This window comes from Catharus ustulatus, chromosome 6, assembly GCF_009819885.2.
Source record: "Catharus ustulatus isolate bCatUst1 chromosome 6, bCatUst1.pri.v2, whole genome shotgun sequence".
Lineage (NCBI taxonomy): Eukaryota > Metazoa > Chordata > Aves > Passeriformes > Turdidae > Catharus > Catharus ustulatus.
The window spans coordinates 5,844,710-5,858,608 of record NC_046226.1 but is presented as its reverse complement, the minus strand read 5'-3'; positions in this window follow the sequence as shown (position 1 = coordinate 5,858,608).

Below are 13,899 nucleotides of genomic sequence, written 5' to 3'. Positions count from 1 at the left end.
TGCAGCTTCCAAAGACACGTGGTTATTTATAAAAAGATAAATTAAAATCTGATTATTTAAAGCCCTCCTACTCGAATCTCAGCTTCTGAAAAATGTGGCTTTTTCATCGACTCAGAGAAGCACAGAATGGTTTGGGTTGGAAGGAACATTAAAGATCATCCAGTCCCACCCCCTGCCACGGCAGGGACAGCTTCCACTATCCCAGCTTGTCCAAGTCTCATCCAATGTGGCCTTGAACGCTGCCAGGGATGGGGCAGCTTCTCTGGGCAGCCTATGCCAGAGCCTCAGAACCCTCACAGAGAAGAATTTCTTCCTAAACTCTGATCTAACCCTGCCCTCTGTCAGTCTGAAGCCATTCCCCCATGTCCTGGCACTCCATGCCCTTGTCCAAAATCCCTCTCCAGCTCTCCTGGAGCCCCTTTGGGCACTGGAAGGGGCTTTGAGGTGTCCCCAGAGCCTTCTCTTGCCAGGCTGAGCACCCCCAGCTCTCAGCCTGTCTGCAGAGCAAAGGAGCTCCAGCCCTCTGTGCATCTCCCTGGCCTCCTCTGGATTTGCTCCAACAGGTCCACTTTTTAAATCCCTGCTGTTTAATTAATAGGATACACTATGTACCAAACAGGTGGGAAGTGTGTGTTGGGAAGATGACTGTAGGAGCTGCAATTTCACTCAGATTTCAGAGATGCATGGGATAAATCAATCTGCTCACACCTGCTCCAGAGCTGTGCAATGTGAATGATTTCCACTGATTTCCACTCAGTTTGTCTAAACCTGATCTTCCAGTTTGTGGCTACAGTAGAACAGCACAAACACTTGGGAAGGGGTGGCACCTTAATGGCTGAGAATTTCCGAGATTATTGGAAACTGATGCAAATTTGGTGTTACTTTTCATTATTTTTATGTCTAAATAATGCTTTTCTGCTTCATTTAGTAATAGCAGCTTGACAGTGAATGCTGATGTTGAAACCACTTCAAATAGAAGCATCAGGCTTTTATTTTGGAAAGCTATTACTTAAGCAACCACAGTCATGTCATTTGTTCAAAGTTGGGCATAAACTGGGATGATTTTTTGCTTTAGGTTTGTATGTTTGGAGGTATTTATATTTGATAAAAGATTCTCTGCAGCAGTTGGAGCTTTCTGAGCTAAACACAGGGATGTGGCTTTCTATGACCTCCCCTTCCAAAATTCAGGCCTTTTAAGATGCTTCCAGTTGTTTATTCATGGAAAAATAAATTTATAAAAATGCCCCCAAATATTAATCACTAAAACAAAATCTGTCAGCATTTGGTTGTAAGCACAGCTATATTCAGTACAGGTAAAGGTTATATTTGATCTTTCTCCATTTTGCCTCCTGGTTCTCACCCCATGTCAAAGCCCTTGATTATAATCTGCCACAAAAGCTTCTTTGGCAGGTGATGCATTTCCTCTGCTTGTGGTTAAACACAACACCTACAGGCAAAATGATCTTCTAAGGTTCAGGACTGCGTGGCAACAGCTGGGAGAGGTGACTGGTGGGTATTTCAGCTTTTATGCTCTGGGTTTCAGAGGCATCAGGGCCTGAGTGGCAGTGAGCAGTGGCTGAGTCCCACCCCAGCACAGCTGAAAGGGAAATAATTGATGCTGATGGTACCTTTAACTGAGAGAGAATCCTTAATACCTCCTGCCAACAGCAGCTGTGTCTGAGCCAAAGCAAGGAGGGAAGGCTCTGACAGAAGACATTATGGTAATGTACTCTAATGGGACTTGCTGATTTAAATAAAGTAGCATGTTAAACACTCCAGAGTCTCCTTGCTGTGTGCCATGCCCCTATTTACAACTCTATATTTAAGATATTTGCACTCAATACAATTTGAGACAAGCCAACGCGCCCACATTACAGTATTTTTCCATTTATTTTATTCTTAAAAATTTAAAAAGGGTGCATAGAAACTTTGTCCCTTGGTGGAAACCTGACAGCTCAGAACAAGCTTTGCAGCAGCATTGCCATAGTTTACCCCTCGGATGCATCTTTTGCTGGGAAATGCTTGTCCCAAGCCCAAGGTCAGCACAAAGTCACCTGTCACTGGAAGGCAGCACTGCTGATCTCAGCAAAGAGCTAACACTTGGGTTTGTAGTTGTTAGAGCAACAAACATGCTTGATTACCCATTCATAATGGGGAAAAAAAAAGAGCAAATATTAATAAGTGTACATACTAATGGCTGCAGAGCCCATAACCTGTGTTACGGCTCTGGAGAGCACTGGTGCTGCAGCTGAGTCAGAGCAGCAGCCTGGGATGGATGTGCTGATAATGCTCACATTAAATGATTACACTGATAATGTTCACATTAAATTATTACACTGATAATGCTCACATTAAATGATTACACTGATAATGCTCACATTAAATGATTACACTCTGCTGCTCCCCTGACCTCTGCAGCGCTCTGTTCTTCAAACACCCTTTGCAATCCAGCCTCTCACATCCAGATGAGAGCAGACATTCTTCCTTCTGCTGCACAAACCCTGTCCCAAATACCTCCCCCCACCACCTTCCCTTTGTTAAATCATGCTTGTCTTCATCACCAATGGGCCAGGGGCTGTAGGTGTCTGTCCTGGGGGAAGCTGGTGGAGCTTCTCCTGCTCAGCCCCTGCACTGCTGCTCTTGGACCAGAGAATTAAAACCTGATCCTCTTCCCATCCCTTCCATCCACACAGATTACAACCTGCATTTATAAAAAGTCAGGGTTTCTTTAAACTGCAAATATCATTTGAAGTTTTAATTTCATCTTGTGTTTAACTTGAAATAAGAAACCTTTGTTTTTTTCTAAGTACTTTGACACAATTTTCTTTAAATTAAGGAATCTTAAAATGAAGAATTCTCATAGAAATCAAAATGTTTAACATTACTAAAGGCAAAAAGGTTTCTATTAACAGCTTGCATCAACATGATTCACAGCTTCCTGAAATATTTGAACCAGTGATTATTTGTTTACTCATTAGATATTCATCTTGTCCGAGATATTTTGAAGCTAAATCTTTCTCCCTCTTTTACATGGGGACACTGCTGAGTCCTTGTGGTCACACAATGATAGAATGGTTTGGGATGGAAGGAACCTTAAAGATCATCTCATTCCAACCCCTGCCAAGGGCAGGGACACCTTCCCCTGGGCTGTCCACAGAAGTTGTGGCTCCTCCATTCCTGGGAGTGTTCCAGGCCAGGTTGGATGGGACTTGGAGCAACCTGGGGTAGTGGAAGGTGTCCCTGCCTGACACCTGCCCAAGGCAGCAGGGTTGGAACAAGATGATCTTTAAAGTCCTTTCCAATCCAAACCCTTTGAGTCTGTGATTCTGGTCTTTATGGCCTTAATTGAATGTCTCTGGTGACTGCAAATAGGTGACTCTTGTCTTGAGAAGATCAGTGCTGATGAACAGGCTGCTGAAACCTGCTGACTGTGACAAACTAAGAGGAGCTCTGTGGGTGATTTTCTGTCCCTTTTGAGAGGTGCAGATGGTTACAAGCTGACACCACCCATCACAGGATGCCATGCCATGGGATGTGAAGCTGAAAAGGACAACCACCCCCAGAGCCTGTGGTGGGGCTGGTGCCTGGAAAGGCTGACCTGGAACAGAGACTGGACAGAGCAAAAGGGATAAAACTGGAATTTATTGAAAGGATTCACCTTGGGCAGTGCAAGAACCTGACCAGGGCTACACTCAAATCAAATCCAGGATGGATCCTGGTCAGGAGTTTCACACTTTTATCAGTTTTGGTTCATCTTGGGGTCAATTATCCAACCCCAGCCCCAGGCTGTGAAGTCTCAGCCCCTGCCTTGCCCCCTTTCCCTCGCTGCTGTTTCTGCTTTTTGGGTACTGGGTGTCCTGGATTCTCCAGCTGGGAAGGGATTGTTTTGTCACCACCCTGTGAAGAGAACTCACTGACACCTGATATGAAGTTTCAGAGGAACACACTAAAACAGAGATTCTGAAAAATATAAAAGCTAAAACCCAAGGCATCAGGGCAAGTGCCCATCTTCTCCCAGCCTTCTGCTGCTGCAGGAGCCTTCTGCAATGGGAGTGGTGGGATGGGAAGGCAGGCAGGGGCTGGTGTGGGGGCAGGGGCAGCTGTGACACTGTGCTGCAATGTCACAGGCTGCTGCTGCTGCTCGTGGGGCACTGGAGAATTCATGAGAATTGACAGTGAGGTCAGGGAGATAATCTGAAGGAGCTAAAGCAGCTGGAAACCTGGAGAGAAAAATGACAAATTCTTTTGCACTTTTTGAAGCTGAACCTTATTTACTTCTGGGGACAGATCATCAGAAGGACAGATGCACACCAGTGGCTAAGGTAGAAATTCCAGGAGAGTAAGAGAGCATCCCTTTAGAAATGTAGGTAATGAGTAGTAGAGGAAAAAGAGGCAAATGGATAATTTTGGATCTGAGATCAATGCTACTGGAATTTTTCTTTTGATTTAAGAAAATTTGCAGAAGAGATCTCATTGTTCAAAACCCCCAACGATACACCCAGATGCATTTCAGCATGAGTAGATCTGAAGTGTAATTCTCTCAGTGACATGACTGTCACCGTGGGTTTTTTTAGCATATGTAGGGAGGAAGGAGACAGCAGTCAGGAAGCAGCTTCCCTGAAAAGCCAAATCCTTCATTTTGCATAAAACTAAGATAATTCCTTTATTGCCACTGAATTCCTGGTTCATAGCCCTCTGTGAGCAGGTGTTTTAGGGCACAGGTTAGTTCAACACAGAGAGAACTTGTTGAGTGTCCCAAGTTTAAGTGCATCACGTTTTGGGTTCTGTAAATGCAGGAATACAAATAGACCACAAACTTTTGTGAATTGGACCATGAGTCATGATTAATTTATCATGCTGTTCTAAATGCACCAACTAAAATAACAGAAATATAAACAGGAGTTATGTAATTCCTCCTTGCCTGTGCTTGGGCCTTGCTTGTGATGGTGGAACATAAACTGAACTAGAGTGTATAAAAAGATTTCCAAGAAAAAGCCTTTGTTTAATGTTTCCTATGCATCAGATATTCCACTTGCCTCCCAGATGCATATATTCCAAATCATGCTTTTGCTGTCCACAGAAAATTCCTCCATCTATTTATACTTTCAAATCTATGATCTTATACATTAATAAATAGTAATGAAGTCCTGAAGTAAATACCAATGTGACGGTTTCACTGGAGATCTTGCTGACATTTATAAATATCTGCAGCTTTCATGGTTCAGGACACTGGCAGAGCTCACAGATTCTGTTAAACTTTATCACATAATTGTACATATGGTCCCTCTTTTGAAAGTATAATGCATGGGGTTGATGGAATATTCCTGTTAGGCAGCACTGCTTTATGAAAAGCCATGTTCCTGTGCAGATGTATTGTATTTGAGCTAAACCCACCATTTTTCATCTCAGCTGACACCAAACAGCACACACAGTCTGGACTTCCCCAAGCTATGGAAATATTGCTATCTTGTGCTTACTCACTGCTCTGACTGAGTCATCCATTTGAGTGTCTGTGCATTTATACTCCAGGAGATAATCCAACCACACTAAAAGCCATTGCACTCCTTGTGCTTGCCTTTGTCTGTCAAAGGGATTACAGGACTTGGGTCCCCATGGTGGAAACTTTACTCAGTGACCCAAGAAATACTTCCCAATTGAATTCTGTCATTGCCCTGCTCCAAAAGGTGAGACAGGGGAATTTCACAGCCCAGAACTGAACCTTGCATGAGACAACCCTAGGTCAGGGATTTTGTTGCTGTGATAAAGCCAAGGTGAAGAGCTGTAAAGCATAAATAGCAATGAATTTGAGTCCAGCTTTTCCATGTTTAAGTGATCAATGGCAAAGGACTTGAGATGGAAATTAAAATCAGCCTCAGATTCAGGGGTGGCACAGGGATTTCTGAGCCAGTTTCTTGCTGGAAACATTCAGTTCTGCCTAACTGTGCAAAAAGACAAATTTCTCAATAGACAGAGCCCTGCACACTCAGTTATCTCCCAATTACACCACAAGATGGGGAAGTGGGAGGGAATTCTCCACTCCAGAGAGCTCTGGAGGACTTTGCTCCTCATGTAACAGGGAATATCCTCACAGGCTTTAGTCTCCAAAGGTCCTGCCAGCTGAGCAGGAATCAAATAGCTGCCATCCCTGATATCTGCTAAAACTGCCAGGAAATCGATAACTTCCAGATAAAATCATGGCTGAAACTTCCTTTTTGCCATTTTTTAAATGCCCTCAGTTAAACTTTCACACTCTGAGGGAGTTCCATGCTCAGACACCCCCATCTGACTTTGGATGGAGTCCTTGGGACAGCCAGAATGAAGGGAACTGCCCAGAAAAAACTCAGTTTGTGTGCAGGTGAGACACAGGGCTGCTCCCAGAACTGCACTGGGGTGGTGAAAGGAACTTCCATCACCTGCTGGATGCATTCTGCCAGCACTTCTGAAACCCCAGCACTGCTCACATTTAAACCCAGTTAAAAGTGCTATCACTCCAGGAAACTTCTTAAAAATGAACTCCTGGGAACTGTTGTTTTAATCCTCTGGTCACTAGGGACATGAGACCTGTGTTTGGCACTGCTGCTGCTGAGATGGGGCTGGAAGAGAGCAGCCAAGGCAGAAGTGAACACTAAACCCCAGACCAGGTGGGATTTCTGCTTGCAGGCTGCAGGATGGCAGCTCTGAGCACACTACACAAACCCAGATTTTTCAGACCGTGCACAAAGCACCTTTAGACTCTCTCCAGATTTCCAGAGATGTATTTCTACTGGCCTAAAATAAATGTAACACAGAGGAAGGGAGAAGGGCTTGCTGCATATGCCACAATACAGATCAAGTCAAGCGAAAAAGGCAGTGTTGGTGGCACATGAAAAATTAGCTCCCTGGAGCAAAGAGGCAACAACTTATTTATGCTGGCTGCAAAAACTGCTTGTTCTACACACTTGTTTTCCCCTTACCTACAGCTCTCCCCAGGTAAGGATAACCAGCCTGGTAATTTTGCATATCAGATCTTTTTGCTGGTGATATTTGTAGGTGCTGGATGTGTGAGTTAGCCAATGATTCATTGCCAAGTAATTTAAGATATGTAACCCATCCTCAATTATCATTCTCATAAAGGGAGGAAAAGCAGTGATGAAAGCGTGTGCCTAAAGAAAGGTTGTGAAGTTGTGTTCTGATCCATATCTCAGAGAGTCACAGAGTTAGAGTATCCTGAACTGGGAGGGACCCACAAGGATCATCAAGGTCCAACTCCTGGCTTTTCCTCTGCTTTTCCTCCTCTGGCTGAAGACTTTGTCCAGTTTGGACATGTGTGTGACCCCAACAAATGCTGCATGTCACCACTTGAGACCCAGGGGCTGTGCAGGGCACAATCCTTGTGAAGTTTGGTTTAAAACCTGCAGAATTGGAGTGTAGGTGAGCTGGGGCAGGAGGGAAGGGTGAGGGCAGCCAGGGGCAGGAGGAAATTTCAAACCTCTTCAGCTTGCACCAGGGTAGGTTTGAAATACATATTAGGAAAAAATTCACTACTGAAAAGGAAGTTGGGCATTGGAACAGGCTTCTCAGGATGGTAGAATCATCCCTGGAAGGGCTCAAAAAAAAGTGTGGATGTGGCACTTGGGGACATGGTTTTGTGGTGAACACGGTGGTGCTGTGTGAAACAGTAGGACTCAATAATTTTAAAGGTATTTTCCAACCTTAATTACTCCATGATTCCATGAATGTTGCTAAAAATGACCACTGGAAAAATGAAGTTTAAACAGCCTTAGGTGAACTCACCAAATTAGTGCCCTGGTTGCCTGATTGGATGGATCATGCAATTCATGCAATTTCTCAAGCTGTTCTCCTGCTAACATGGATAATTACTCACAGCTCAGATAAGCCCAAAGGTACCAAAATAACATCCTTCCCACTTTTTTTTTTTTTTTAAAATTTTGATTCTCCGAAGACGAGGTCTTTTAAAGGTCACATCTTGACAGGAATTCCCCTTCCTTAACCCCCTGTTGTGCTAGAATAGATCAGTATTATTGACCTTGACAACAATGCCTGAGAGGTTTAGTGGCAATCCATTCTGTATCAACGAGCACGGAAAACTGCTGCTCATGGGCTGGGGCAGAGAGATCGGCTTCTCCTGACAAGGCACGGGCTAAAAAGATTTAATGCATCCATCTGAACGTGAATTGGATCGTAGCCTCCTGACATGAGATCCCCAGCCCCAGGGAGAGCCCTGCCCGGCGCTGTGGAGCCGCATTAGTGGCTCGTAATAGCCACGAGAAGAAACAGAGCATGACAAGAGCTAAATAACATCGGAGAGGGGAAAGGGCCAGGTTTGCCCAGCCCCTCTGATCTCCCAGACTTTTTAAAAGGTGGAAAGCAATGAAATGTGTTTAAAGGGTGGTTATTTTGCCTTTGGAACCGCTCTTTTTGTTGAAATAAGCATTGAGGAGGGGATGTGGCATAATGAAAAAAGCACCCACGGGTGGCTCGTGTTTGCTGCTCTCCCACGTTTGACTCCAGTGGATGCTCTTACACCTGCTCTGGGACAAGAGGTCCCCGTTAATTGAATTCTTCTTTTCCTCTTTTCCTCCCTGATGCCCTCTCCAAAATGATCAACAAAAATAAGAGTTGAAACTCTGGCCTCAACAAGGGCAAATCGAGTGTGCCCGTGGTGTCAGCAGGGGCAGGATTTCACTTGTTCAGTCAGAAACAGGTTTTGCCAGAATCCTGACTCTTTCCCCTCGAGTTATGGTGATTACTGGGGGAGAGGGGAAGGGGGAAGGGAGAGGGAAGAGCTATAATAGATAAAGAGGTAGATTAAAAAATTAATATCATACACAGTGGTAAAATGTACCCTTACTATTGTTATTCTGGTGGTTTATAATAAAATTTGGAAAATGAAGAAAAGAAGACAAGATAAAAATGAAGGGGTTTGTTTCAGAGGTTACCTTTCTCTGGTTTGAGGAGTTATAAATAATCCCTCCTCAAGGGCTGAGTTACCTCCCATCATTGGTCTTATCTCCACAATGCCTGTTCTATCATGCTCATTTCAGGGTCAAAAAATTCACCTTGAAAAGCCAGCAGCACACAGCAGATTTGCCTGGGATCCAAGCAGGGAGACTTGTTTACCAGCCCTTGCACTATTCCAGCACTGGGAAACCAACAGAGGCTTTGTGTGCTTGGCCTCAGGGTGTCTTTCCCTGGATCACTGTGTCTGGAAGTGCCATGGAAGCAAACTAACAGCCCTTCATGGTCTCTTCTGGAGGTGCAGGATTGCTGCCCAAGGATCAATAGCTTCTGTTTCAGTACATATATCATTGAATTGGTATGATTGAAAACAACCTTTGGGAAGAGGAGTGACACAAGTCCCAGGAGAGTCCCAGAGCAGTGAGTACAGAGACCATTGGAGACAACAAAGGTGAGAGAGCTCGGGCTTTTCATCCTGGAGAAGAAAAGGTTCCAGGGAGACCCTAAAGCCCCTCCCAGTGCCTGAAGGGGCTCCAGGAGAGCTGGACAGGGACTGTTTACAAAGGTTTGGAGGGGTAGGACAAGGGGAAATGGCTTCAAACTGACAGAGGACAGTGGAGGATGGGATGTTAGGAAAAAATTCTTCCCCACGAGGGTGGTGAGGCCCTGGCACAGGGTGCCCCGAGAAGCTGTGGATGATTCCATCATCTTGTTCTAACTCATGGACAGGGACACCTTCCACTAGAAGTGGCCCCTCCAACCCAGCCTGGAACACTCCCAGGGATGGGGCAGCCACAGCTTCTCTGGCAACCTGTGCCAGTGCATCTGTAAGGTTCCTTCCAACCCAAACCATTCCCTGATTCTGTGATTCTTCCCATCTGTTGGGGACAAGAGCCCAAACTTGGAGGAACATTTGTCTGCACACACATTTCCAAGCCCCAGTGTTTATGCAGAGACTCCTAGAAATCCACCCTCCTTTCCTTCTCAAAAGGAAGAGCACAGTGTTACTCTCCCAGTTAAAAGATGTTTCTTTATTTCATATTTCACATTTCACCCATATGAGCTCATTTGATTCCTGCAGCAGCAGAAAGTACAAAGAATTGCCAGAAGAGAGCTTTGAGAAAGCTCAGCAGCATTGCACATCTCTGGTGAGCAGAGAATCCTTTCCATCACCTACAGCATCAGTTTGGTGCCACACAGCTGCTGCAGGCCCAAGAAATCCAGCTTGGGTGGCTGGGGAAGCAAATTCCTGCCTCAGTCAGTCAGTTTGCAGATCAAAGGGGTCCTGGTGAAAAGCAAGGCACAGGTTACTCGAAATACAATCTGGGCTGGAATGAGCCGCTGTGGGGTTCCCTACCTCCAGTTGCTGCTGTTGGAATGCAAACAAAAGGGGGAGGGAGCAGAGGATGAACAAAACTCCCCAAAAGTCAAGGAAAGAACGAGGAGGAAAAGAGAAAAGATTAATAATTCCATCGCCAGCACACTCCTGAGCGGTCCATTTGTTCTTCCCGCAGGACCAGCCCCTCCTTTGCCACCCGCAGCAATCACCTGGCCCCTGGCTGCCTTCAGCCCTGTCCCGGTTTGCAGCCCGTAATTATCGGCTCCAGGGCCTCCAGCCCATCCCGGTGCCGCTCCCATTCACACGGGGAGCGCTGCAATCCGGCTGCATTGTCGGGGCACGGAGGGGACGGAAATGGGAATTACCGGGAGGGAAATGGGAATTAGCGGGGAACAAAGGGCAGGACACTGCGGAGCTGTGCCGAGTGACAGCGGGCTGGGGACACGGCACAGCCCGGGCATGGCAGAGGGGCTGGCAGGAGCTGCAGCTGCAGCAGCCACAGCCGGCCAGCCCAGGCACAGCCCTGAGTGCCAAACCCCACCAGGGCTGCTTCAGGGAGGGGTTTCAGGGGTAGGATGCTCGGTGCTGATGGAGGGTGCTCAGGTCAGGCAGTGTCACCCCCTGAATGTCACCCCATTCCATCTCTGGATGCCTCACACCGTGTGGGGTGGTCCTTTGGGCTCGGAGTGGCTCCAGGCTTTGCTGGTGGCTGCATTAGGGATCAGGTGCAGGGACGGGAAGGCTGTGAAAAGCCGTGATGCTGCTTCTTTGTTCGGCTGAAACTCCTGGAATTTGCCTGTTGCACCCATCCCTTTGTCTGGGGCAGGAACTCTCCTCAGCCAGGGCTGATCCGCCCCTGGGCTCTGCTGTAAAACAAATTCACAGTGACAATGATAACCACAGGAAAGTGAGAACTGAGATGGTTGAGGCTCGCAGCTCTGTCCTTTGAGTTGGTTTGATGCACTAAGTCCAGGTATGGATGATGAAGGGGCTCCCCCCTTAGCCCTGACTTTGTGCACACATAGAACCACAAGGAGTTTATGTTGGAAAGGACCTTAAAGATCAAGCCATCTTCCACTAGACCAGGTTGCCCAGGGCCCCATCCAACCTGGTCATTGTGAGATTTCTTGCAAGATGCTTCCAATCTTTTTGCACCTACCTGAATCACACCATGTCCTGTGTTTCCCTCCCAGAAAAATCCCAACAAAAATCCCAGTGGCCTTAAACTGAAAGAGAATAGGTTTAGATGGGATATTAGGGAGAAATCCTTCCCTGTGAGGGTGCTGAGGCCCTGGTACAGGGTGCCCAGAGAAGCTGTGGCTGCTCCATCCTGAGCAGTGTTCCAGGCTGGGTTGGGTGGGGCTTGGAACAACCTGGGGTAGTGGAAGGTGACCCTGCCCTTGGCAGGAAGGTTGGAACAAGGCGATTTTCCAACCCATCCATTTGATAACTCCGTGGTTCTGTGGTCCAGGGGAGGGCAGCAGGCACCTTCCTGCTCTTCCTGCAGATGCTTCTGACTCATGCTGATCTCCCAGAGATTAGGGAATCCAGCTTTTGAAGTGCTCTGAAACATGTGTTATAAAAGAAAATAAATTAATTGAAGCAACATTGGTCTGAGCCCTATCAATGCTGAAATCAGACAGAGGCAGGAGGAATGTCCTTTTTTCCATAGCTCCCTCTGACCCATGGGCTGGAGGAGGAAGTGGGCAGATATTTTAAACGGAGACATTACATCACCATTTTTTATATTCTCCATCTGTATGAACTGTAAGACAAAGTGGAGCCAAGTGTAATTATTCCTAAAGAAATTAAGGCATGAGCACATGCACAGCATCAAGGTGGAGATCCCAATATGGGAATCTTCCCAATTTGGCTTCTCTTTGGGCCAAATGAAGATCTGTCCCTTCTTCCTACCACCTCCACCTCCCTCTTATAAACCTGTAAAGCTCCCAGGACACCTGGCCATGCCCTGGACCATCTGTGCACTCTCTGAGACTGGTGTGACTTAAAACCAGGAGCACTGGGAAATAAATCTCTTGAGGGACACTCCTTTTACTGGGCATTTGAAACAGCAGTTTCAGCCTTGCCATTTGATGCAGTAAATATTTCTCTCATGAACAACTTATTCTAAATTGGAAAGGAGCAGCATAAAAAAGTAATAAAGCCTGCCTATCTGCAAATTGGACTTGATCCCAAGCACTGTAGGACATGGGCTCACCAGTGGGATCAGGATCCTATTCCACATGAAGCCCTCACCAGGTTTTTGCCTGTTTCTCCACGGTTTGCCCAGGTCACCCCACAATTACCCTTAGAGGTTTTCCTCAGCTGCTGAAATGGGTAAGAGGCTGCACTGCAGCATTCTTGGAGTTTTCAGGTTCACCTGGATCCCAGACATGACAACAGCCTGTCTGCTTGTCCCACCCCACTGCCTTGCTCTGCCTGGCTCTCCCAGAAGAGGATTTTTCCAGCCCAGGAGCAGAACTGGAGATATTGTTCCCATGGAAAGGCTTTGACATCTCTACACGAAGGAATTTGCTCAGTAAGAAGCCTTGCAGACCACAGGTGTGGGTTTATTATTGCAACACCCTGATTTGTGGAGCACATTGAAAATGCAAGGGTTTTTTTAATCAGAGACTGCAGGTGTTGCCTGTATAAAAATAGGAGACCAGCTTTGGATTGTCTATTAATTTTATATTTATTTAATTTGATTTTCTATTAACTTTTTATTAATTCTATTTGTTTTTCTATAATCTTTCTATTAGTTTGATCTTCTGCTTCATTTCCTCTGCTACTTTTTCATCATTCTGCTTTATAATCAGCTGAGATGAGTTGACAATTCTGCCTCTTCCCATTGATTACATGGGGCTGTTTTGGTTTTCATTACCTTGTTTCTCTCTTTTTGTTCTGGAAACCATACCCTGTCTGCAAAGAGAAAGAGAAGGCAAGTACAGCATTTTGACCCTCAGATTTCTCTCCAGTTTTCCACTGAGATGCCTGGACCTTGTCTTCACATCAGCTGCTTTTTCTGTGCTCAGCTCTGCAGCAGCCAGACTTTGTGGCAACATCCCAGATCCAGCATTCCCCACCAAGCAGGAGAAGGAGGCCATCCTATTCTAGGACATCTCCCTGAGAACAGGCAGACAATTATCTGAAGCACAGGAGGGAAAGGGGTGAGAAAACTTCAGTAGTGAGAGAGAGCCTGTTCCACAAGCATTTACAAGTCTGGTTTATAAAACAGGAGATTACTGCAGGAAAGTTCAGCCTTCACAGCTGGCTGGAAAAACCCCTCAAATACAGTTCCCTTTGACTCTCCCTTCTGCAACAGTTGGGACTCAGTCTGAAATTCAAATTAACTTTCATACCCAGCCTACAATTCCATTTTGTGCCCCAAAGCTAAATTTCCTGCATAATTGTGTGTATTTAGGTCACTTCTCCATTGTTTGCTTCTGCAAAGAAAATCGCTGATTTGCCAGTGGAGAAAATTCCTAATACAGTTTTCAAAAGCACTTTTGCAATTAGAGATTGTGCTCCTAAATGAGACTGGAACATAGGCATGGATTTGCTTGGGTAATGTCTTGAACTTTTGTCTGTTTTTGACAGCA